General features: G+C 42.1%; 1 protein-coding gene across 4 annotated transcripts in view; it reads left to right on the top strand.

The window, feature by feature from the left end:
* Positions 1–26040, top strand: part of LOC137861026 (vesicle-associated membrane protein 2-like) — a 47455-nt gene that overhangs the window by 5597 nt on the left and 15818 nt on the right. The gene's annotated exons all lie outside the window — the stretch shown is intronic.

Raw genomic sequence — 26040 nt, 5'->3', positions numbered from 1 at the left:
AGGATCCATTTCCAGTGTGTACAGAGGGGAGCTGCACCCAGCCACTGTCACCCATGGTGACAACTCGGATTTGGAAAGGGAAAGGGAGGCAAAGAAACAACAAGCTTTGATCAACAGCAGCAGAAGCGAAGTTGTCAGCTACCCATGGAAGGTGTGGGGCACGCTGTGCCATCACTGAGCAGATGAAACGTTTGGCACTTTGAGCAGCTGAACGTCCTCAGTGGGACCAAACCTTCCAAAACAGTGTTTACAAGATATTTAACTTGCCTGTTTGTAAACACGCAGAGATGCCTAAAGAGCCCTTTTACAGGGGGGACTGGTGGATGCTGCTGGCCTCGTTTGCCAGGCCTGGTCCTGGCTGAGTCCTCGTGCTGCAGGGGACAGAGCCAGGTACGAGTGTGGCTTTGTTTGCCTTCCGCCACGAGCACACGGCGTGACAGCAATCCTTCAGAAGACTCTGGGTTTCTGGTTGTCTCCCGTGCTTGTAAAGCAGGCAGAGCTTCGGCGATTGCTCCCAGCCCCTCAGAGCACCTGCAGATCTGAAGGCAGAGCCCCCTGAGCTGGGGGCAGTGCTGTGGATGTGAGCCTTCTGCTGGCTGGGATGCGGGAGAGCTCAGCTCAGAGCGGGCCCTGGCAGGGTGAGTCAGCAGATATCTTCCTGCAAGCACTGACAGGCTGGATATCCCAAGTGCTTAGCAGAGATCCCACCGGTTTAGGAAAGTCTGCTTCTGAAAGGTTTGATTTCTCTCCAGCAAGGAGCGGTACAGTCGTTCCCTGACAGCTTTGATTTTCTCTCCCACACATACATGAAGATCACACGGTGACATTTTTTCAGCAGCTCTGTTTACTAGCTGATATACATACAGAAATATTCCAAGTCACTTAACATTTTGATGCTTTTTTCTTTGTGTTGAACAAATTCTCCTAGGGAGACTTGGAGAAGGGAATGGAGAGGCAGAATATGTCCCACGTCGTGGCATCGTGACACGGAGCTGCACAATTGTCATGTCATTTCCCAGTTGCTTAGTGCACGTTAAACAATATGCCCTGCTGTATTGCATCTCCAGAACAAACACGTGGCTATAGCAGCACAGCTAAAGCGAAGGCCCTTGCAGTAACATGTTGATTGCCCTTGTTCTGCCAACCAGTTTTGGCCAGTTACTTCCACTGGAGAGCGAGTGGATTTCCTTTTAAGTTCTGTGCAGACCGAAACATTTTAGCAGTACGATATGCCCCCAGCAGGAACCGGGGCTGAGAGGTGCTTTTCTTGCTCAACCCCAGCTGGCAGAGCCAGCTATGAACTTTGCAAGGTGATGTTGTTCTTGCTGCTGGCTCCCAAAAAGCTGCTCACTGAGGACCTCCTTCACCGTGGGTTTAGAAGTGAAGCTTCTCCTCAGGCCTGAGCCTCCTCTCCCCACCGTTCTTGTCTCACGAGCAGGCTGGGAGGTGGCACTGGTCGTGCAGAAAGGAGGGGCTTTGGCTCAGGGCGGAACAGAGCAATTACAGCATCAAACAGCATGGGGAGGTGAGGAGGGGCAGGGAAGGAGGAATATTTGTTTAACAGGACAGATGGTGAGTGTGGATGAATCAAGAGGTGGCCTGCATGCTGGGGAAGGGAATGCTGTTCCCAGGGAGAAGAGCAGAGCTCCTCTCTCTCAAACACCCTCAATCCTGTCCATGTACACCAGGTACCAAGATTTTAGAGTAACTTGCTGTAGCCTTGGAGGAATCTCAGTTCTCGCAGCAAGTAAAAGAACTCCAGAAACCCTCAGTGTGATGGCACTGAACGATCACTCCTACTGAGGGCCCTTAGGTGCTGACCAGCAAAGGGAAAAGGAGTCCAAGAAGTCAGATCTGTGTAGGAAGTTAAATCCCAAATCCAAGACTGCTGGCTGTAGATCAGGCTCAGCTAAAGCATTCTGTACAGACTACCTTCGCTCAGAGCTGCTGTAGCAGCACAGCTCAAGGTGAGGGAAAGCATTACAGAAATGTAGAAACAAATGTAGCCCAGCAGGTAACTCCCCTTGAATTGTGTGTTACGTGCTCTGCCGAGTGAACCTGAACCTCAAATACTGTGAAAAATTTTAACAAGTTAACTGGTAACTAGCCAAATGTTCATTTAATTTTAAACTGTGCTTCTTCTATTTTGTGCTTTTTTAAAAACTTTGCTCCACCATGCTGTGATTCTGTGATTCTGAGGTGTTTGATAAATATTTTCTTGATAGCTTAAAAGAAAAAAAAAAAAGTCACTTGTGACTTAGGGTGAAAAATAGTGCGTGTGAGGAAGAGGAGACAAACCTGGGTGTTTGCAGCTCGCTGTGCCAAGCCCACGCTCTGTGTCTTGCCAGCAGCAGCCCCTGGCAGTCCCTGGCAGCCAGGTGTCTCAGGCAGTGACTCACGCTGAACCCAGTTCTCTTGCTGGCAGCGTGCTCCCTTGTTAACCTGTGGATGGGCCATCTCAAAACCTGCCTCCCTGCAGCTTCCCGGGGCTGAATGTGACTTGTCTGCCCGCGTCTCAGACTTCTCCCTTCCTGAGGCTGCTTGATTACAGCATCAAGATTCACCCAGCATCAGCTCCAGCTCCAAGAGGGCTCCTAGCCCAATTCCCCCTGGGAATGTCTCTCTTTTGAGTCTGTTTGGGGGGTGGCAGTGTGTGTTTCTGGGCTCCAGCAGCAGAAAACGTATCAAACAGGCTGTCAGTGATGGCAGCAAACAGGGCTGTAATTCCCTGGTGTTGTCAAATAAGCAAAGGGAATCCCTCTGCTCTGAGCTACAATTTCCTCTAATTTGGTCAGAGCAGAATAGTCTGGGGTTATTGATCTTGGCTGTCTTCTTGAGAGACTGAACTAGGCACAGTTAGCTCCGTTCTTTTGTGTGGGACGAGGCTGATTGCAGGCTGAGGTCAGCAGACAATTCGCTTTGAGCATTTGAGGAATTAAGATGAGGGCCTTGACTCTTTCTTATGCCAAACAGAACTTGAGAATTTCAGGAAAGCCTTTATGTTTTCTGCTCTGCCAAGCTCCGACTTTGCAAATCCTTCTCTCAGGAGCAGTAAGGAAAAATGAGAGCTGTCAGGATGGGGGAGGCTTAGAATCATAGAATCACAGAATATCCTGGGTTGGAAGGGACCCTTAAGGATCATCAAGTCCAACTCTTGACACCGCACAGGTCTACCCAAAAGTTCAGACCATGTGACTAAGTGCACAGTCCAATCTCTTAAATTCAGTCAGGCTCGGTGCAGTGACCACTTCCCTGGGGAGCCTGTTCCAGTGTGCAACCACCCTCTCTGTGAAGAACCCCCTCCTGATGTCAAGCCTAAACTTCCCCTGCCTCAGCTTAACCCCATTCCCGCGGGTCCTGTCGCTGGTGTTAATGGAGAAAAGGTCTCCTGCCTCTCGACACCCCCTTACGAGGAAGTTGTAGACTGCGATGAGGTCTCCCCTCAGCCTCCTCTTCTCCAGGCTGAACAGGCCCAGTGCCCTCAGCCGTTCCTCGTACGTCTTCCCCTCCAGGCCTTTCACCATCTTCGTAGCCCTCCTCTGGACACTCTCCAAGGCTTCTTTTGCTTTACTCACACCTCAAACAGCAGCATCACAGGCGCTTCGGTACGTGCAAAAATACAAGGCACGTGACCTCTGGACAGGCCGAACAGCCCAACACCGTCTCTTAAGCAAGACTTGAATTTTTAAGCAAAGTTTTCTCCTTCTCAAAGTTTTCATCAGCTAGGAGAACTCTAGGATTACTGTTACACATGTGCAAAGGTAGAGTCAGTCATACTGAGCCATCCTTCCTTCAGTCCCAGGTAAAGGACGTTTGGGACAGAAGTTTGGACAGAAGGCTTTGTATTGAACGTGTACTCTGGGATTATGGTGAAGAGAAATAGGATCTCTGCCCTGCTCAAAGTGAAGGAACGTGATAAATCTCCCTGTGTGGTATTTGTGCGGGAAGCCCTACTGAGGCAATGCTATTGCTTCTGCTGCTAACCCATGTCTGTCAACGATCCCTGTAGTAGGGCAGAATCAAGGATCATGTCTTTGGGATGGAGTAGGTGGTTTCAGCTTTCTTTTAACTATGGATACAGAGAGATGGAGTGAAGAAGATACAGGTGTAGACTGGGACGTAGGACAGCACCACCCACTGCTACATGAGGCATCACACTGTCTTCCCGTATGATACAGAGAAGGAAATCAGTGCTGTCTCAGTCCTCCTGTCTTCAAAGTGGAACAAGGGGAAGATGTAGTGGTTGGCTCTCCTTTCCCTTAGAAAAGAAAAATAAAGGAAAAAGACTCAGGGGCTGTGTTCAGCTATCTTTAAGCATGAGACCTCTGCCCAGTTAATGTGGGGGCATTTGGAACTGATAGTTCCTTACAGCTATTGCCAAAAACAAAGCAAGGTTCTTCTGAAGAAAGCTTTACTTTTCCAGAACACAACATATTTTGTATTTCCAAGTACAACAGATATTATGTAGAATTGCTCTTGGGTATATTCAGATGAACTTGGAGATCAGAGACAAATAAGTTGACCTCGCAAGGATTAAGAGAGAGGATGTTAATACTCTAATGGCAATGTGAGATTTCTAGGTGCAAAGATATTCAGAACAGGAACAAACACCTCTGCCTGGCACCATGAAGTGTGTTTGTTTTTTCAAACTGCTGACTTTTTTAGTGACAGCTGCTTTGTGCAAAGGGGTATGGAGGGGACCTGATGTAGATGATTCCATAATGCTGTGCAAGAGCTATTCTACATATGGACGTTGTGATGCAAAGCATGTTTTACTTGACAACTCAGTGTTTTGTTCTGTCTTTAGAAATAAAATCCTGAGAGGCTGGTGCTTTTTGATGTGTGCGTGTTAGATGGGTTGTTTTTTTATAAGCTATTTGTTTTGTTTATTTGTTTGCCAGACTATCTAAAACAGAAGTTGCTTGACAAATTAGAAGCTTGAATTCAGCCTTCTGTTTTGGGGGCCTTGCCTCTAGTCCGTGATATGGCTGATGTCTCAGTTCAGGCAATCTGGATATGGAGAGTACCCTCATCTTTCCAGATGTGGTGTTGGTGCTTATCTTTTTAGGTGTCCTTTGTAGCAAATTTATAGGTATCCTTTATACCAACCTTATAAATATCCTTCATAGCTCACTTGATAACAACAACAACAAAAAAGTAATTAAAAAAAAAAAGCAGTCATGCTATAACATGTGAAGGGAACATAAAAGCTATGGACTGGGGAAAATATCTTCTCTTTCTCTCTTTGAAGAGGAAAAGTAAATTCCCTATGGAAAGATCAAAGCACCTAATGTTAATGGATTGTGACAAGGTTAAAAAATATGAAGAAAATAATAGGTTGAAACATAAAAGAGGGAAATAGATAAGAGTGTTTTTTGTTGGAGATATAGTTAGATGGCTAGCTAAGTACTTGAGATTATGTGTTGTAGCTAAAGAGCTGTTAGTGGGAACAGCAATTTCTTTCCTCGTGCCTGGCACGATCTCCACCTGTGTGGTGCCAAGGTATCCTTTGAACTGTGAGTTCCTCTTCCACGGCACTGCTCTGTGCTAGTGGACGACAGCCTAATGTATCCTGTAACTCAACCAGACCCTCTCAGGTTGATGCAAGACTGATGTAATAACTTGTAAAGTCACTTTAATAGTCCAATAAGGTCCTGCTGGAGTAAAGAAAAATACATAGAGCTTATCAAAGGGGGGAAAAAAAAAGATAGAAACCTGCCTGGTGAGTCAGGAAACGTTCATGGGTGAAGAACACTAGTACAACGTTGGTTCAGGTTCTTGTACTGTATCTAGAAATGAGAAGGTAAGCGGCCTTGACCTGATTATTTGATGTCTCGAGTTCCTGACAATAGGATAAAAAATAAATTTAGAAGCAGTAATTGAAAGACAGCTGCCATTGTGTGAGTTATGCAGTATGTCAAGAACTGTCAGGGTGCTGAGGCCTGGCCAGCTCCAGCTGTAAGGCCCATGCCTCTCCCACAACTTCTGGAAGCCCAGCGCTGCTTCAGTCCTTTCTGTGGCATGAGAACACTGCGTGCTTCACGTTATGCTTGGCATCTGGTTGTATCTTTTTCTTTGAGCGTCTAAAATAGATATTTGGAGTTGTGGAGCTTCACCAAGCTCTGCAGCAATTGCTGTTTGCCACTTACGTTCTGTGCCTACAGAGACGTGTGTATATTAAGGCCTGGCACATCATAGTTAGGACATTCCTTAATTCCTTCAAAATCAATAACACAGGATATTGAATGCTTTTTTTTTTTTTTTTTTTTTTTAACCACCCATTTCAGTGCAGCACCCAAGCCTAGATACTGAAACTTCAGCTGTCAGCCTTTGTTTCACCGTGCTGTACCTCCACGAGGCAGTAACCGCAGTGGGCCCTGCTCACCGCGCCATTGCTGCCAGGTCCAGCTGGCTGACCTGCTCTGCGGGGTAAGGGAGTGCTACTCCCAAAGACCATTCACAAGTACAAAAATGCAGTGTCCCCTTCTCTTCCATTTCCTTCTGCTTCACAAACTTGTGTATTGCTGTTTGTGTTTTTTTTTTTTTTTATAGGTTGTCAGTTATACCACCAATCATTTCCATTTCTGCGTCGATGTGTGAGAGATAACATACAAAACATTGCTACAGTAGGGTGCTGCTAGGAGATGATACTGGCAACACATGCTATTAGCCATATTAATTTATTTCCTTCTAATAGCCGAGAAGAAAACACATGGAATCGGTGAGCAACACAACCTCAGTTTTCATTTGAAAAAGGAAATAAGAGTGATTCATTCTCAAGCCATACGCTCCAAAGGAGGAAGGTTTGAATTATTAACAACATATCTAAACATGATGAGTGCTGACACCTTAATCTCTTTTATTTTTACTGCCATGGATTTTCTTCACATGCGGTGAGAGAATTTACACTATGGGAAGTGTTAATGGTTTCACGCTTCCTACCCATTTTTAGCTGCCTAATTTATGGAAAATCATAACTAGGTGAGTCACTGCTTTCACAGGATTAGTGTGGCTGACACAGAGTTTTGGGTGTTCCTTTAATTTCCATACTTGCTTGAAAGGAACAACAAGCCCACATTAAAACTGTTAGTGTTGGGTATTACAGTGGAGTTCAGAGTCTCTGCTCTGCTCAGTCATGTGCAGATATTGCAAGAGATGCTCCCTGTCCATTTAAGCTAACAACTGGAGGAAAACAAACAAACAACAAAAAAAAATAAAACAAGAAAAGAAAGAATTTATCTGCATTATAGATGGTGTGAGTTGGGTGTGTCTGATTGTTCAGAATTTGTGTCTAATTGGATGGGAGTTAGGTATTTGCAAAGATGCTTACAAATAGAAGCAATACTAGGAACCCCGCTATAAACAACCCTTTATCCTGCAATAGCCATTGCAGAAGCACATTTACTTTCTTCTTGATCTCAGGAGGTTTTGGCTATGCATTCACAAGTTACAAGAAAATAACAGCCAAACCTGAAGATCAGGGCTTGTCCCTGAGAGTGAATAGTAGGGTAAATGAACCATAGGTTGAAATGCGTTTGGGCTGTCTGTGCCATCAGTGTAACAGGAGAAATTCAGCATGTGAAATACTCCAGTACTGAATAAGGTGTAGCTTTCATGGTCAGTGGTCTTTGTAATAACTAGCTCACAAAGGTCTGTTCAGTTTAGAGCGCAGTCTGCAGCAGGTAGTAACAGATTAAACTTTACAAAAATCTTGAATTGATTTTTTTTAAACTGATTTAGTGTTCTATAAACCTCTTAAACTTGTTGCAAAACTCATGTGTTAACTCTTGTAAGTCTTTCACCCAAACAGAATTTCTTAAACATCCACAGTTTTTTCTGCTACTGTTTTTTTTCTGTATAATTCTACCTCCAGAGGCTGTTTGCTTCAGTGCAGATTTCTGATTTAAGGAGCCCATATCTCACTGCACAGCACATACCAGGTAGTAGGACTATCCATCTTTATCTTCAGAGTTTGCCTTGCCGGGAAGCCTGTTGTGTTCAGCTGAACAGTGTGGACCTTGTGCTGGATTAATTTTGAATTACTGTGCTGAAGAAAGTTTAATTTTTAGGTGCTCTCTGTAAATAATAACGAAATGAAGTGTCACTAATTCTCCCTTTTTGTTTTCCACTGGAGACCTTGTGGGGAATGTACCTAGAGAAATGATGTTACAAGTCATTTTTTGCTTAGGGTTCCTTTTCTCTCCCCAGTTTCTTTCTGTTCTGTCAGCATCTTTTTTCTCACATCAATTACTCTGACTTGAGAAATAACAAAGTTCTTCACAACAGTGCTTGAGGACTGCTATGTTTGCTACATGAATTCTGAGGCAGATCTTCAGCTGCTATAAATTGAAGCCACAAACTTTTTTTCAACTAAAGATTATCCTGTCATACATGTATATATGCTATCCATTTGTTTTTCTAGTGTTTTTAAAATGCTTGCAAATTTTTAAAAACAAAAGGAAAGAAGTGGAACGGAGAATAATATGCTTAAGGTTGGCAAACAATAAGTTACTGGTGCTTGTTAAATGCTAAGTTGCAGATACCAAATATAGATCATGTTAATCAACTGCTGTACGTCAGAGTCTCTGAGTACCATCATACTCTTCTGAAAGAGGTGTTAGGAAACAAATCCCAAATGACCCTTAAAATGTGTCACCAAACTGATCGCATGAGAATGGTTAATCAGTAACGTAGGCAAGTAGAATATTCATTATTTGATCATCCATTTTCTTTCAGCCTGAAGTTAAACCTTCTTCAACTGCTGTTTTACAATATGAGTTTATTGTGTAGACAGAAGCCCATTGGAACTGCTGTTTGCTGAAGAAGATTCAAAGTGCTTCGAGTATTGAGCGCTGAATTGTTCTGCCATGCTCCTCTGGGAGGGTTTTTTGTAGTGGAAATGTGTTTGGACTGCATATTATTATTCACTGACCATATATGTAGGTTTTTCAGGCAAAAATATTTGGAATTTCATTCTGAAGTTGACACAAACATTTGTGTTGGATGCTTTTATTTGTACTTTCAAAAAGCTCCATGTTTTTCATATCCTTATTTCATTCAGGGCAGTTGAGTGACAGTGCAAAAGAAAAGAACAAGAACAGCAACGTCCTTTGAGAGATGAACGATTGCCTGCTCATTCGGTTAAGAGCAAGTGTCTTCCTCTACTGGAGAGCCACTGACATCACTGAGGTGTAACGTGTTTGAGTAACAGAAGCAAAAACAGAGGCTGAAAAAGAGGTGTCTGGATGCAAGGCTTTTAAACAGAGCAGACTTTGGCCTGTGCCCCCACGGAAATGTGGCTTGTGTGATTGCATCTGCAATACTCTGCTAAACACGGTGGAGTGGGAAAAACCACACCGATACCAATTCCTAAATATTGCTGGGAAATCAGTGGATAGGAAGAGGTGAGACACAAATTATTGCTGCCAGATGAGGGAAAGTTTTAAGGGAAGCCCGGGAGCTATTTGGTTACTGCAGCCAGCCATGCCCAGGGATAGTCTGGACCTCATCACACCACCAAAAGTCTTCTGCTGCCTGATTCTCCATAGAAGGGGAAGAGGTGGAGGAGAGCTGGTGGATGTGGCTGGAAATGGAAGCACTGCAAGTTGGCTAGTCTTGCAAGGTGGCAAGGGAGGTAAGCTGGAGGTATTTTGGTGACAGGGAAGTGATGTAGCAAGTTTGGATGCGAAGCCAGGCTTTATTGGTTTGGATTCTCATGGAACAGTTTGCAATATAGTTTGCAAAGGCTTTTTCTAATTAATGACATCATAAACAGAAATAAATGGAGTAATTCTGCATATTGCTGGTGTTTTATTCAAGTAGAAGAGATAAGACTCAGTCATGGTAGAAAAAAAAAAACTCACCACAGAAAAGGCAGTAGTATACAAGTCAAGAAGTCTGACATTATACAGTTAGCATTTGCTCTACAAATAAGCCAGTGGATTGAGTATTTGTCCTGCTTTGATGCATTTTGTTTCCAAGCAAACTAATGTACAAAGGATAAAAATAAAGTAAGACATTAGTAATACACTTTTTTTGGCACCAGTTACTGAAATCTATGCTTCACTCTGTGGTGTGTACTGCAGAAATTTCTAAGTGAATCCAATACATATCTTCAAAGTAATAACTGACAAGTTAATAAAAGCAAGAATTAGCAGACTCAGACCTGCTTCTTCTTTACTTTGTTCAACTCAATGCATTCATACAAGGCTAGACATTCTGGAAATTGTCCATGTTTAATGGATATAGTTAGAATAATTTTAATGCCTACTTTATTTGCTGTTTTTTTTTTTTTTTTTTTTTTAACCAAATCAAGCAAATATGTTTTTTCCTCTTGGACATGGACAATTGCCTCCCATCACGGCAGAGGATATCTAAAACAGTAAGATGGAGCTATGCCCTGATATTAGAAGCACCTTGGACATGGCCTGATACAATGTGGGGTTGTGGCAGTAATATTTTACTATAATTGCTTTCCTACGATGACAGAGCACTGCAGTTCTTGTCATTTTTTCAGTATGAGTCGAACCCAATGTATGTGATTCAGGCATATTCATTTGACAGAATGCTCTGAATTTACATGATTAGAAAGCTCTTCAGATTAAATGCAATTCATCAAGGCATTTTTCCCAAGTGAAATACCTGTATCAACTTTTTCTTTACAAAAGTGGGAGGAAAATAATCTTACTAAATTCACAAAAAAATCTATGAACTGTCTGCACGTGCCATCAGGTAGGTAGGTAAATCATGTTTCTAATTAGTTCCAGCTGTAAAGCAGCATGTGCAAGATTGAAGACTGAGTTGAAGTTCTTAGAAAACAAACAAAGAAAAAAAACCTACAAAATAGTACTACAAACTTCTGAAATGATGGATTTTTCAGAATATCATACCCTCAAACCTACTCAATCTCATAAAATGTTAGTCAGAATCTTAATAAGAAAAATGCTTAGATGAAGTGTTAGCAAGTTCTTTACCGTTGCAGTACCCTTCAGGAATATTATAACACAGAATTATGCAGCAGGTTCTCTGAAACCTCACCATAAATAATAGTTATGTGGTCTTAAGACATCAATAACTGCTCTCAAACTGTTCTCTTATGCTAGTTTCAAGCTCCTCACAGAAGTATTTCTGTTAATCCACATACACACAGATGGTGTATTACATATGATGACTGCCTACAGTTATGTGAGTGTAACACAGTTGTTGCAACTAGTAAGAACTTGCATTTATTTTAAAAAGCTGTGTTACTACGCAGTAACTCAGATGTTTTGATATTTTTGAGATCCTGATTCTGCAATAAGCTTACGGAACAGAATTTGATACAGCTTTAACCAGATGAGATCACAGCAGAATGGAAGACTGGTCAAGACTAGACCAGTGCTCCCTTGGTAAAAGAAGTCAGATATACATGTATATATTTTTTCCATCACTTTTCCTTCCCTTTGTGAGTGCAAAGTAAAAATTAAACTTGCTTTAACCACACTTGGTTGGGTGAGTGTTGTTGAGATTATGGTAATTACTGGTTCATTATCAGAAACTGTATCCTGGTCTTCTGACTCATAAAAGACTTCAGAGCCTCTGTTAATGTTTATCAACTTTATATACGAGCAAAATAGAAGAAAAAAGTCAGCAATACCATTGAAGATGAGATTATTATCAAATAACTTTTTTTCTATATTTTTTTTTTTTCTGCAAGCTACAGATTGATTTATGTTACTTGGATGTAGCAGTGTGGTGAGTGGCATAAGCCCAAGGCTTATACTTTATTGTAAATTTGAATTAGCAGTTATTGATAAAAATCTAATTAATTCAAATAGAGTTTGTTTCGTATTTATGTGTGTGTTTCTTTTTTAAATTAACTTCAACTTCTTGTGTACGGTAGCTTTATTTCACATGGTTTACTTTTTTAAGCAATCACAAGTTTGTTTGAATCACAGCAAGGATTGGTTTGCTGACGTTCATGGGTTTATTATTTGGAAGCCAGCCTTCCCTTAAAAATTTGAACTGATAACCCACTAATCTCAAGCCATTATGTTTTTATTTGTAAGCTTGGAGAATAATATATAAAACTTTATCCCTGTTCAAATATTTGCAAGCTTTGGTGGTCACTTCTGTTTGAGGTTTTATTTGAGATGTATACATACATACGTAAGTAGAATTACCTCAGTCTCTCTCAAATAACCTGCATAACAAAGTCCTGCACCAGTAACTTTTATGATTTTGAAATGAATCAATACTTCACAGCTTATTATTCCTTTGACTTCTCAATTTGGAAATGCCTATGAGAAGTTTGAGCATCTTAACAGATTTTTTTTCATGACAATTTTTTTGAAAAATCATTCGCAAGTAATTTTTCTGAGAACTATTATTCACTGAATTACTGACAAGCTGTTAGTTGTTTCTACTTGAAATCTCATGGAAAAACTGAAATGTGGTCTGTTCATTTAGGCTGGACTAATTCTGTAATTTTCTCTTCAGTTTAAACACTACAGAAACAAGCTTCAAAATCTGTTTCCACAATAATGTTGCAGTTTTTTTTATCTTTCTGGTAACATTTCTCTTAGTTAACTCACAGAAATATTCTCAGACAGCAGGCAGTGCAAATTTTCATGTTTTCGTGTGTGTGTGTATTTAGGAACTTGGCCAATTCTAATTAAGACTATGAAACTGAATCAACTCAATTTTCAAGAAAACAGGCAATCAGGGAATCCAGCTTTGATTTGAACAGAATCACGGAATTATAGGGGTTGGAAGGGACCTCAAGAGATCATCGGGTCCAACCCCCTGCCAAAGCAGGTTCCCTACAGCAGGCTGCCCAGGTGGGCGTCCAGACGGGCCTTGAATATCTCCAGAGAAGGAGATCCCACGTCCTCCCTGGGCAGCCTGTCCCAGTGCTCCCTCACCCTCACCATGAAGAACAGGTCCCCTTATGGGTTAAAATGCACTCTGCAAAACTCTCTTAGATGCTTCTCACAGAATCAGTGTGGTTTTTACCAAAGTCAGCACCTGATAGTTCTGGGTGGGCAATAATCCAGACATTAAAAGAAAGGAAGTGTTGAACTTGGGAACTATAGAAGTTGAAAGCGCTTATAGGATTACCAGAGTGCCATGGCTTGGCCACAACAGGTTGGTCTTTTTGGATAAATAAATCTCAATATTTATTTTAGGAATAGGCATGGCTTAAGAGAGATACTTCTCAGAGAGAGGACAAACAGCACTGTCCTGCTGTTCTGAATGTCTTGCTCCTTTAAAACTTTAAATCAGTATCTTGGAAATAGAAAAAGTCCTTTACTCTTGCTTGGCCACCGTATGAAGCGGCCCTGCATCTGCCATGAGCCAGGTATCCTCATATGGCACACTGGCGATGCCTCAATGCTAGTGTTGTGCAAAATGACATCTTGTTTCAAAGGCACAAGTCCTGTGTCATTTTCAGATTAGCAATGACCCAATATCCCAGAGTCTAACAACTTTGAAGAAGTGGAAAGGACAGCTCTGGGCTGCAGATTTCTAAAGGCAAATAGAGGGAGGCTTTTATGCAGAAATCCCACTGGCCCACACTGAATTTTATAGCAGCTGACTGATACATGCATGCACTAAGATCTTTCATATGCACAACTCTTTCCATTCTTCATATTTTAGTCCCTCAGTTGCTTCATGCTGGAGGGGCCTACGCTACAGATATCTTTGGCCAGTCCTTGCTTAGGAGCTCTAACATTGCAAAGCATCTTTGCAAAGACTGATAGCTCTGTCTGGTGCTGTAGGCTTTGCTTGAGTTAGAAATGCTAAATGAACCATCAAAACACCTGATACGAAATCTTTCAGAAAACAAAAAAACAATCAAAAACAGAGAAGGCTGAGGCAGACAAACCTGTTTCATATCTGAAGTAGAAGTCAGTCCTGCCTGGAGATAAGGGAATGGCCAATATGACCCCCTGAGGCCTTTTCTGAATATATTTCCTATTTTCCATTATTCTGTTAGGAGAAAAAAGAAAAAAAAAAAAAAAAAAGTAAAACATCAGTCAAAAGGATGTCTTCTACCAGAAACACTCCCGGTACTGTGAAAATTAGTCGCTTACATTGCTAACTGGCTAACCTTGTGTGGCTATGCCTCGCTTCCCTTTTTCTTAGTTCCCAGAATTTGCACGATCAGTCCAAAGCCTAAGGCTTTCACATTGCATCATAAAAATCTGATTAAAATATTGGCTTTAAGGGAATACCTTATTTGTACAGAATGCTTAGTGCCACATGTCAGTTCCGCATATTCCGGACTTCTTTTTAGGCTTCCACTTCCATCCATGATAATTATAAGCCACGACTCACATTGTTTTAAAACATTTATCATTTATTAAGTTTTGTGGCATTCGGTGACCATGCTGGTTACCTGGCAGCACGGTGTTTTTGGGGCTGTGCGTTTCCAGGTCACTGATCTCCATCATGCACTCAGCCACACGAGTGACTCACTTTCTGCGAGCCCCCTGTTGCTTAGGAGCTGTTCGTAACATGGAAGAGAGTTGGGAAAGTAGTGAGGTAAGAGGAATAGGGCTGGGAGGCAGAGTGTTCCTGGCTGCCTACAAAGGATTTGTGAATGAGAGGTGTTATTTCATCTAGCTGGGGGAGGAATTTGTCTCCTCCCAGATACAAGGTGCACGAAGTTGCACGCTCTGCTCCTCTCTGTTCCCTGCAGCATCCAGGAAAGTTAGTTACGCTTATGCACCCTGATCATATGCATTTATTTACCGCTGTGATACCGCTTTGTCTTTTAATAGCATCTCTTTGTTACCTAGGGAACGGGTTACAGCCCTGTGCATTCGTTCCCCTGCTGCTTCGTGTTTACGTCTGCCATGCACAAGGCTCCCAGTAGCGTCTGAAGTACTGAAACCTGTTGTGCCAGGCCTGCGTTACAGTGCTGACACCAGCATGAGGAAAATAGAAAAGATGCAGGATCTAAGAGAATCCCCCCCCCCCAAAAAAAAGTAATAGCTCTATCAGTGCATTGAATCTCGCTGTAAGTAGGTGAATTTGTAGTGGACAGTTGGGATAGCTGTAGAAAGTTAACTTTTTAACAGAAAGAAACTCCACAAATAGCATTTGCTTCTAAGCTAAAGCCTGGTCTGTGTCCCAGTCATGATTGCAGAAAGGTAATAATTTGCCTTTCAAGGGATGTTACGCAGATGGATAGAGTGAGAGAGCCCAAGTGCTTCAGGGATGCGATTTTTTTTGTTTATAAAAACAGAACTTCAAGTCTAATTGGAAATGGATTGCTTTGTCCTTAATAAGATTGTTACCAATTTCTTCTCACTTGAGTAACATGGACTGTTCAAATTCAAAGGAGTAAGTCCTTGGCTTCTAAAGAATCACGTATTTATATCTGAAGCATTTCTCCTCAATCCTAATGACCCCGTAGTTTTCAAAAGGAGGAGTTAAGGAAAAAGTGGTTACTTGTGAAATACTATAAAAATGATTAACCTCCAAGTCTCAGATGAATGCTAAGCAGAATAGTGGTAGTCGTACAGCAGAAATGAAGACAGTTACCATTTATTTCAGAACCCCAAACTTGCTTATGGTGCAAGTCACAACAGATTTTCAGCAAAGTGTCTATGCACTGAAACAGATAGCAAAGGCAGTCTCTTGAGTGTAACAAGATTAAAAGATAGGACCAAGATAAACTGGCCTTTACTGAATTAGTAGAAGTTCATGGATTTATTTGGAAAAAGAAAAAGGCAAAATTGAACCCCAGTTTGTGGGCTGTAGCTGTTTGAGAATAAACAGCTGTGCACAAATTTGGTATCTCAGCTAACATTGAAAATCAGATGCCACGTGTCAGCCTCAGCTCTGATCCACAGAGTACTCCTGTAAGCTTCTGCAATCACACTAAAAGATCTGGAAATAGGTGATTTAAACATGTGTCTTTGAGTAAAGCAAAGATTGTCAATAAAAACTGTCAGAGAGTTTTTAAGAGAAAGAGGAAAAAGTAAGAAAAAGATAGGAGAATAGTCTAAGGGGAAACTACACAGCTGTCATCCCATCAAGATGGGACCCTGAAGAATTTAGGAGTGATGGCTGCATTGATAGAGACAAATCTTATTTTACATGCCTGAAATGCTCAAAATGTGTTTCAATATGCAGAGTGTAATTTTCTGTTAGGCAGAATTTCACATTAGTGGTTTCATTGTATTCAAAATGTTCTGTGGTGGTGTTTGGTTTTTGGTTGTTGTTTTGTTTTGTTTTTTCTTCATATTTGATTCAATGAGAGTTTGAAATCATAAAATCATAGAATCATTTACGTTGGAAAAGATCTCAAAGATCATCTAGTCCAGCCTTTTGAGAATGAGAAATTTCCATTTATTAATATAGCATATTTGACTGGTTAAAGGGAGGCTAGTTTCTGTAATTGATGGATGTTGAAACTGGGCAGAAAAAACATCCCAGTTGAGTCCTTATGCAATGGGAAGGTGGAGCACCTGTGATTAGGACATGGTCACTTGCAGATGGTAGATATGTTTCACGACAGCTCTCCAAGACCTGAATGTGATGTTCTGTGAGGAGTAAGGATGAAAGCTGAGCTTTCTATGCAGGTACTTCTGCTGTTCTCTCTTAACTCTTGCACACCGTGTGTCTGCTGTTTAGGTAACAAGTAGGTGGGATAAAATGTTCTGTGCAGTAATCTTGGCCAAGTAGTTAGAGAAGATTTAAGCTTAATAAGCCTCCTAGTAATGGAGCATTAATACAAGTAAGGCTGGTAATTACCCTATGAAGTTAAGTTCTGATGAAACTGCTGCTGTATAGAGCTGTATGTAGCAAGACTACAAAAACATTTCACTGCTGATGGAAGTGTGACTTTATCTTTCAGCTGTTTTATGGTTGGTAGGGCTTTTTAATTAAAAAACAACAAAAAAAAGATAATAGTTAATTTCTTTGTAAAAACATAATTAGAATGCAATGAAGAAATTTATAAGCAACTAGAAAGCCCCAAAGCATCCTACATTTTAATTTGGGTCTCTCAAAAGAGAGGCATAAGAAGTATTTTCCATCCAAAAAATATTACTTAAAAGCATGGAAAGTGTGTCACTTGTACCATTTCTTTCTCCTCTGCATTAGAGTTATCTTATAATTGACTGCAACTAGCACAAATTACAGCAGTTTCTTCTGCATCAGTACATGAGTCAGTGAGTAGGGGGTGACTGAGTCAAACTCAGCCCAGATTCTCCCCTCCCACTCCCGGCCCAGCTGCTGCCTGTTTACTCCTTTGGGTTTAGCCCCTGATCCTGATAGCCTACACAGAAAGGCAGAAATAGGAGATGCTCCTACTCCTGAGAACACAGGTGAAGTCTGACCGTGCTGTACCATGTCAGCATGAACTTCAAGTTTATCAGCTTTCTGTTCCAAAATAGGGCTTGGGAATTTGCCTAAAGCTGACCATTTCCACTAAACTGTGTCCTTAGTGATTGTCCCAGAGGCTGTAGGTAGAGCTTTGTAAGTTTGGATTGTCCAGCAGACCAGGTTGTTTAATGTCATTGGCTTGCTCAAATGTGCTCTGACTTTAGAATCCTGAATTTCTAAAGCATTTCTTTAGTGAAGTATTTGGTATTTATGTATCTCCCCTATAGTTTCCAAGGGAAACAGTGTTTCTTCTTTTTCTCCTGATAGGGAGGGTAAAACCACCAGCAATTATACTTTCAGGGTATTTATCACTTTATTCTTGAGTTGTTTCAGCCATAGCCCAGTAAGACACTGAGTGAAGCATCATTCTGTTAGGTTTCATCCTTCCCGCAGCCTAGTGTGCTTTGGGGATTTTCTTCTTTAATCCAGTGTTGTTTCAGTTTGCAACTAGTTTTTCTCTTTCCTTACATTCAGATCAGTAACCTAGCAGGAGGAAAATAAAGGCTTTGTGTTATCCAGGATTTGATTTCTCTCTTGAAGCTTTTCTTTGCGTTTGTTTGTTTGTTTTTTTTGTGTGTGTGTGTGTGTTTTTTTTGTTTTGTCCTCTTTTTGAGGGTTCTGTCTGTTTTTGAATGCCCAGTACAAGCACTCTTCTATTTATAAACTAAAATTCCTAGGGAGAAAAATGCAACTCTTCCTTGATGGTTGGTCTTAGTTTTCTTTTTCCAGGTGTATCAAGTAACATCACCATGCAAGACAGAGCTGTCAGGGATAGAGCAGAAGGCTCCATTGGCTCAAAGGGGACAGGTTAAGAACCAAACACGAGGTGTTGACAGAGCATAAGGAACTTTAACTAGAATCTAGTACTTTTTGTAGCAGCAAGTTCATTTATGTATACCTTGTGAGCAAACAATGAGAGTTTTAACCCTTTTTGAAGGAAAAAAAAAATGGCTAAAGATGCTGTTCAGTGTAGGGAAATTACCTCAAAAGGAGATTGTTTATTTTGGAGTTGTTCAGCTATTTCAGTATATAGATTTACAGCCCTTGTAGCTGTGAAAAAAACCACATACCTAATGTGATCAGAGATTACCCAGATCTGTAACTAGCCTGATGCAGAGGTTTGCTGGGGCAAGGTCCCCACTGATCTGGGCAGGGCAGCAGCGAGGCCGTGCTGGCAGGAGGTGAGCAGGCTCCGTCCTGCAGTGGGGTGCACTGGGGCTGCCCCACAGCTCCCTTGGGTGCCCCATAATACGTGTGAGGCTGGGGGAGCCTGCAGCGCTGCCACTGCTTTTGGAGAGGCAAATGCTAAGGTATAAAAACATAACTAATAGTGGTGCTTAGAAAACCCGTATCACAGTGTGGTTAGAGCCAGGGTCAGCACAGTTCCTAATTGCAGGCTGAGCGCTCTTTTAAGTGGACCAGATGGGCTACAGGTTATAACAGTGCGTGTAGCTGGCTGGCTGCTTCGTTAGTTCCAAATGTTTTTGTTGAAACCTTCTTTTGTCCAGCTAAGGGTGAAGAGAGTGGTCAGCTGGGATCTAAAGACGTGATAGAATTAGTCTGTGTGCAGGTACTTTTGGGGTGGGTGATCACTTAACACTAACATATGTTTGATAGTTGGCATCAGAGTGTTGTTCTGAATTTCAATTCGTGAACCTACAATGTGTCCAACGCCACCCTGAGTCACCTCACCCTTAATCATCCTTCAAGCAAATCCGTCAGACTACTCTGCAAAGCGTGGTCAGTGGTAAACACATGAATCAATATCCCCACACTGTGTTGACTTTATCTTAAGCCACAGCCTTTGCAGAAGATGACAGCAAGGGAAAGAAGAATCTAAACAAATCTGGAGCGCTGATATTTCAGAAGAGGAATCCTGACTTGTGTTGCTTTTGTGACTAACAGAAACCCCGCCTGAGTCACCACAACTGGCTGTTGTGAAGACTGTGATTTAGGGAAATTATGGAAATAATGCTACTCTTTCTGGCAAATTCTTTGTCACAAAAATCATTCAGCTGAACTAATTGGCGTAATTTAGGATTCAGGTGCTTAAGTAAGTAATACTTATTTGGCTTGAACAGAAGATACTGGAGAAGATAAATCAGTCAGTCATTACTAGCATAACAAGTGATGATCAAATTAAAGATGATGTCTTAGGTTCCTCTATTTTTCCTCTGTGTGCATATTTAGCACACCAGATGGTCAATACAGTCATAATAAACTGGTGGGAATATTTAATTAAATGTGTTCCCAGGACATTAAATGTAGGGCATTATTCTTTGGCTGATGAGCAGAGTAAATATTTTGTAATAACGGCGAGTCCTTGTAGAATATTGCTGGTAGTAGATGAAAATCACATTTGGGAACAGAAGCGTGTTCAAAGCAGAACTTTCTTCACAAAATTAAGACATCTCAAAATGCTAATTCCTTTTATATGTGATTTTTTTTTCCTACCACCAATTCACTATTACTCATTACTACCCAATTATTACATTGCATGAGAAATCACTTTAAAATTGATAGAGAATGCAATGAGTTGAAATTAAAGTCTGTAGCCATTTAATTGGCAATAGTCACATTTTTACTGAACACTGAAGGTCTCAGATGGAGCACTGAAAAGCAGAACGAAGAACATAATCTCTGTTACAACTGTGAGTGTTCCCTGGTAGTGAAGGAAGCCTGTTTGGTCTTGTTGGGAGTACATTGTGCTCCCTCTGTGAAACCTCACAGGACAGAAAACTGCTTTCTTTCCATCCCCAGCTATGCAGCTGTCCATCAGCCCAGCAGTGACACTCCCCTGTTAACGGTATAATTATCTTTTCACTCTAACCAGCTTTATAATATCATGACCTTCTTTCCTCCCATAGAGCAGCTTTGTTTGCCTGTGAAAGTGAGATTAGTAGAATGAAAGCAAAGATAAAATTAGCTTGAAGCAGAGAATAGTAACTTGAGAGGGGAAGATCAACTAGAAACCTGAAATACTACAGTTAGTGGGCAACAGAACTGAAAGAAGTCCCTTGTTGAGAGTGCATCTATCTCAGAACTAAGTGGGTTGTGATCTCTAACTGGGGTTTACTTTTGAAGAGTCCTTTTACCTGATAGGCAGAGAACATGATTATCAACCTGTAAGATGGCTGGAAACCTAATCCTGAAGGACGCTTATTTTTCAGTTGTTGGAAGTGTCCTTTATCTTCTGACATCTCCTGACATTAGTGTGTGGTTTTGAAAGAGTTACAGGACCTGCCATCTGACACTATCACATTTTGCTATGGGAAAAGCAAAAAGTTTGGCAGGAGGTATTGGGATAGATAACACTTGATTTCTAGACATACATGATCCCAAACAGGAACATGAGAGCCCATCCACAACTATGCTAGCCCTGTATCATTGTTAAGTTTGTACAGTTAGGCACACAGCGCTGGAAGGCCCAAAACTTCAAGGAGTTTAGATATTAAAGGTGCCAATTCCTTTGAGAAATGGCATGAATTTTACTTTGAATTTTACTCTGTCCTCTTTGGTTAGGCTATGTTTTTTGGGACTGTGTCAAACTGCACTTAGCTAAACTGATTAAAAATCATTTGTGCTGGTGTTGGCTAAACTGACCTGCTGCAGAAATAAGGTCCCATTTGGAAGAATCCAATTATCAGTACACTGGAAACCAGCAAACCCCTCCAGAAAGCAGAAGACTGTTAAGTATTGTCAGTAAAAGTTCTCCCTTGCAAATCAACAATAGAAAAATTGTTTACTGCAAAAAAAATAAAAAATAAAAACTGTATTGCTGCACTGTTGCATTGTTTTGCATTGTTCAAAACTAAGAGCCACCCCCCAGTGCTGCAGAGCTCCTTTATTTCCGTATAAATCCTCCCTGTCTTAAAGCTTTCAGAGGTATCTAAATTCACAGATGAACGCTCTCTGTACCAGGGACAGTTGTGAGCCTTTTTTCTTTTTTTCTTCAGTTACTGTTAAGTCCTGGATCTTCACTGACATGCTTAGTCACTAAAATAGTGTCTGAATTTGCACTTGTAGCTGGTTTTAATTGTTGGTTTAGAGTTAAGTCTCAACAGTGCAATGCTAAGGAAGTGTTCTGATTTTTTTATTATTATTATTTTACTATTAAATACAGTTTGCATGTTTTTTAGTGCCTTTGGAACCACAGACTGTCAAACCTCACTTAAGCAGTCATGCGCAGGTGGATAGATTGATTTTTAAAGGGTCCAAATGCAAGAACAGAGTCTTAAATGTACCAAAGTTTGGCTAGTTACAGGGAGAGGATTTGAGGAAAGAAAAGTCAGACTGGGATTCAGAGAAAATTGCCTCCTCACTTTCACTTTTTACAGGGTTCATGAGCCAAACCTGCTGCTGCATGGTTCCCTGCCCCCTCCCCTGAGCCCTGCCAGCTGATACAGCTGTCTGATAGCATTTGCGTTCCCCTTGCTGTAACCTTTAACTATGCGAGTCTTTCAGTCTTTAAGTCTGAGAGGTTGAAGATGATTCCTGCTCTTAGAAATGTGTTTGTGAGCTTTGGTTAGGAGCCAGTGGCTGAAGAAGAGGGCAGCAGGAGGACAGCAAGGGTGAGGCCTAGGCTGCCAGGCCTTCCTGGGACACAGCACGTCACCTCTCTCCCTCAGTTTCTCAGACGTGTGCAGGAATAATAGCTTTTCCTTAGCTTATCACGATGTTGTTAGGATAAAGACTTTGACGGGACTAGTTCCTACAGCTGAGATTTTAACCAAGAGCAAGTTGCTGAAGACAGCTGTCGAGGTCCTAATGTGAACTACACCAAAGCATCTCTCATGCAGCCATGCTGATGGCTTAGCATCTTCCTGGCATTTGCTTTGTGCATCTCCCTTAGTCTGACCAACAAAATTCTCCTACACAGCTCACAGAGATGATCCAAGATGTAGTATGTGTCAGGCAAATATGCCCAGACGTGAGACACGTGGTCATCCTCAATGGTCTTTCACCGAGTGCTGAAATGGAAAACAGTAATGCCAGATACCCCCAGTTCTCTCTTCATTAGAGCTTCAGCTCCCCTTTCCTGTTAGAGCTAAGTAGTAAACCACTTCCAAAATACACAGGTGAGGTATCTGCTAGTCATGATTTTGACCTAACAGCTTCAGACCCAGCAAGCAACCAAAAGAACTGGGAAGTCTGAGTCAGCTGAGACCATTTTACTGAATCACTAGGACAGCTCCCAAATGTTTCCTCCTAGGTGGCTGTGTACATGCACAGATGCAGCACCTGCTTTCAATCAGTGAGACTGCTCATGTGCTAACTGCCATGCTGGGGAGCAAGGACACAGCTGATGTTGCATAAAGAACGACCTAACTGCTCCAAGCACGCAGGGCTGTCCTCAGGCGTGCTGAACCTGCTGGAGGTCTTTAAAAGATGTTTGGATGTAGAGCTTACTGATATGGTTTGGTGGAGGACCTGTTAGTGTTAGCTCAGAGATTGGACTTGGTGATCTTGGAGGTCTCCTCCAACCTAGATGATTCTGTGGTATTGCTTCTTTGTCACTTGTCGCTCTCCTAGAGTGTAATACAGAGCTCTGCAACAGTGCTTGCTATTTAAGAAGATTTGCTAGGGATTTATACCCCTTTTTCACTGACAGTAATAGAGCATTATTTCTTGCAAAATAAATTTGACCTGTTCCTGACAGTGAGATTCTCAGCATCAGTGATAACTATATTTACTCCCTAAATAACTATATTTACTCCTAAAAAAATTAGTACACAGGTCTGAAGGCTAAGGGCCCAGTGACAGGGTTTTTATATGGATTTTGCATTCTTTTATAGCTCCTAAAATTCAGGCCAAGCCACAAGAAGTAAGACTTTGAAGTACAAGAAGCATCACTACTTTAAAAGAAAGCCTAACATAGCATTAATGTTTTGCATAAATTCATTTGAGTAATGCTTCCGAGAAATTATAAGTTGATGTGACACAGTACAGAGGCAATAATAGCACAATGTAAATGTAGGTTGGACTTTCATTCTACCATTTTTGCACCAGAATATCACAAAGAGCATTGTTGCTTTCCAGTGCCTTAAGTCTTTGCTTCTCTCTGTATTAGAAAATGTAGGTTCAAAGACAAACTCTTAACAAATACCCTGTGGGACTGGAGCCATGGGTAGCTCATAGAAGTACCGTCTTCTGCTGCTTCCGCCCTGCTGGGATCCTTTCTGCAGAGCTCAAACACTGACAGGGCTGAGCCAGAAGCATGGAGACCCTCAGTCCTGCTCTGAAGTACCCTGGGAGGCTGGGAGAAGGAGGTGATGCAGGTACTTTTGTCCCTGTTTCACCTCTTTTGGATGTTATGTGCTGCCTAATCATGTGAGAGGGCTTATGCCTTGTTAACCCGCAAGACCCGCTGGTGGCGTTAGCTGCCTTCCTACAGCATGGCTGGGAACCCGCGCTGGATGCTGTGCCTCCTCTGCTTGCTCACTGCTCTGACCCCCAAAGCCCTGGGTCAGGCAGGCGCTGGTGTTCTGTAAAGAGAGCATGACTCCAGGGACGAAAGGTTGGGGAAGGGTGCATCTGCTCTGTAGGCAGCATCCAGCTCTGGCTGCTCCTGTATTAGATTTTGCGTAATTGACTAAGATGTGGTTGTTAATTACAAGCTTGCTGTACCTTAGCATAAAGATTGTCATCTCTCTCTGGTAGTTAGAGTAGCTACATGTAGCCGGATCGTAAAGGCAGCTGTAAAAGCAACCATTGCTGGTACCATTCCTTGCTTGTGCAGGGAGCAGAGCAACCCCAGGAAAAATAGGTTAAACTAAATGAGATGGCAGCAAGGAGCTGGGAGAGAACAAACTGGGAAGTGTCTACTTTATGCCAAATCATTTTAAGGACAGCCAGGGAAACACACACACAAAAAAAGATGAAAATTGGTCTCCGGGATGCTGGCAGTATGTAACAGAGGTCCTCTCTTGTGCTAACATTTGTAGTAGTGAGAAATGTGACACAGTGCTTCCCCAGAAAAATACCTGCTTATGTTGACTGGGGAAAAGCCTGTCTATTTCTTTGACAGCAAAGAAATTTCACAATTTCAATTTTTAGATCAGTTGTTCTGATCTGAACAGTTCTAGGAATTGCTTTTGAAGTTACTAATTCTCGAGGTGTGATCTTGTTTGGCATTATTTGGGCTCATATATGTTATGGTCAGATTTTGATCCTTTGTGACGACTGTGTAAACTCAGAATAAATTCTGCTGAGATCCCGGCCCACGGTCCTTCAGTGGTGTAATTCTGTTGCAGGTGGCAACAGCATCTGGTCTTTTATGTTTTTAATAGGGGCAGTGAAGTCCTCAAGGCGTAAGCAATTTCTGTACAGCTCAAATTCTTTTCTTTCAACTACAGCTTGGCAATGCCATTCTCACCTGCTGCTTAAAAAAGAAATGTGAGATGCAGCAGTGCTCCAGGTCTGCTAACAGCAGCTTCATCGCTGGGAGTCAGTGTGAGGGTCCCAGTTATCTGTAGGGATCTCAGCCCACAGGCAGTGCTGTCAAACTGAATTTTGCAGCTTTAGGTACCTCTAGGGAACAAACTTTAGGTGCCTCTAGGCACTTTGACTGTGTCTTAATGGGGCCATAATTCCAGCAGCATTAATCAGACCCCAGGGTGTAAAAGAGAATGATTCATAGAGAAACACTGTGTTCTCTCGGTCTGTCGATGTGGGAAGGCATTGGTAATGCAGGAGTGGGATTTCTGATATTTTTCAGTCCACATGCTTAAGGGATTTCCTCTGCAGCTCCAGGAAGGGTTTTATTTCCCTGCAGGAAGAGGTGGCAGGGGTCCCTTGAAAGGAAAGGGAAGGTTTCACACACTGGAAGTGAGGGTGTGAAGAAGGACAGGCTGAGGCTGACGGACCCTGTTCAGGCCAGCAAGGTGACGTGCCTGCACAAGCTTGTGCACTGGCATAGACCTGATCCCCTGTTGCATTTCGAGGGGCTTTCACTCTGTCTTCTGTTATTTTAAAGCAAGCCTGGGGGAAACTGATGTTGATGCTTAAGAGTGGAGCTGATGCTTAGATCAGGGCTCTGCTCAAAGCATTGCTGCAAATATTCATCTTGGGTCCATGGCAGGTGTTGAAGCCTGGCCAGCTGCTCAGAGGGGGCATTTGATGGCCATCAGTGGGGTGTTTAAATATTGCTGAGTGCCTGAGATGACTAACCCCATGCAGTGTGGTTCTTGCCCCCACTTCCTCCTCCATTTCTCTCTCTTCTCCTTTGTTTATCTTTACTTGGTTAGGTTCCAGCCTGACATCAAGGAGCAGGGGAGCCCGTCTTTCAGCATGCTGAAGAGGAAGACAGGCTTGCAGCCCTCGCTCCCATAATATCAACACAAAATGCCTGGACAAAAGTCTGTTTTCTTAGTGGGATATAAGCTCTGCCCTGCTAGCCAGGCCCGTGATCAGATTGGTCCTTGGACTAATTTAGGGTAGATGATCAGAACTGCTTGGTTTTTAAAGAGGCAGCAAGGGAGGGGAGGAGTTTGATATGGACCCAACAAGAAATAGCGTGCAAACTAATTGCAGAGTAGGATGGAGTGGGACATCAGGGCTGTGATCCAGGAATGGAGGGCTGTCAGACAATGGACAACTCCTTTTAAAGGAGATACAAACCTTTGACTTGCTCCAGAAGAGAGTAGTGAACAGGTGAAGATG

Source organism: Anas acuta, chromosome 9 (genome assembly GCF_963932015.1).
Source record: "Anas acuta chromosome 9, bAnaAcu1.1, whole genome shotgun sequence".
In the NCBI taxonomy this organism is placed as follows: domain Eukaryota; kingdom Metazoa; phylum Chordata; class Aves; order Anseriformes; family Anatidae; genus Anas; species Anas acuta.
This window is presented reverse-complemented; position numbering and strand designations above follow the sequence as displayed.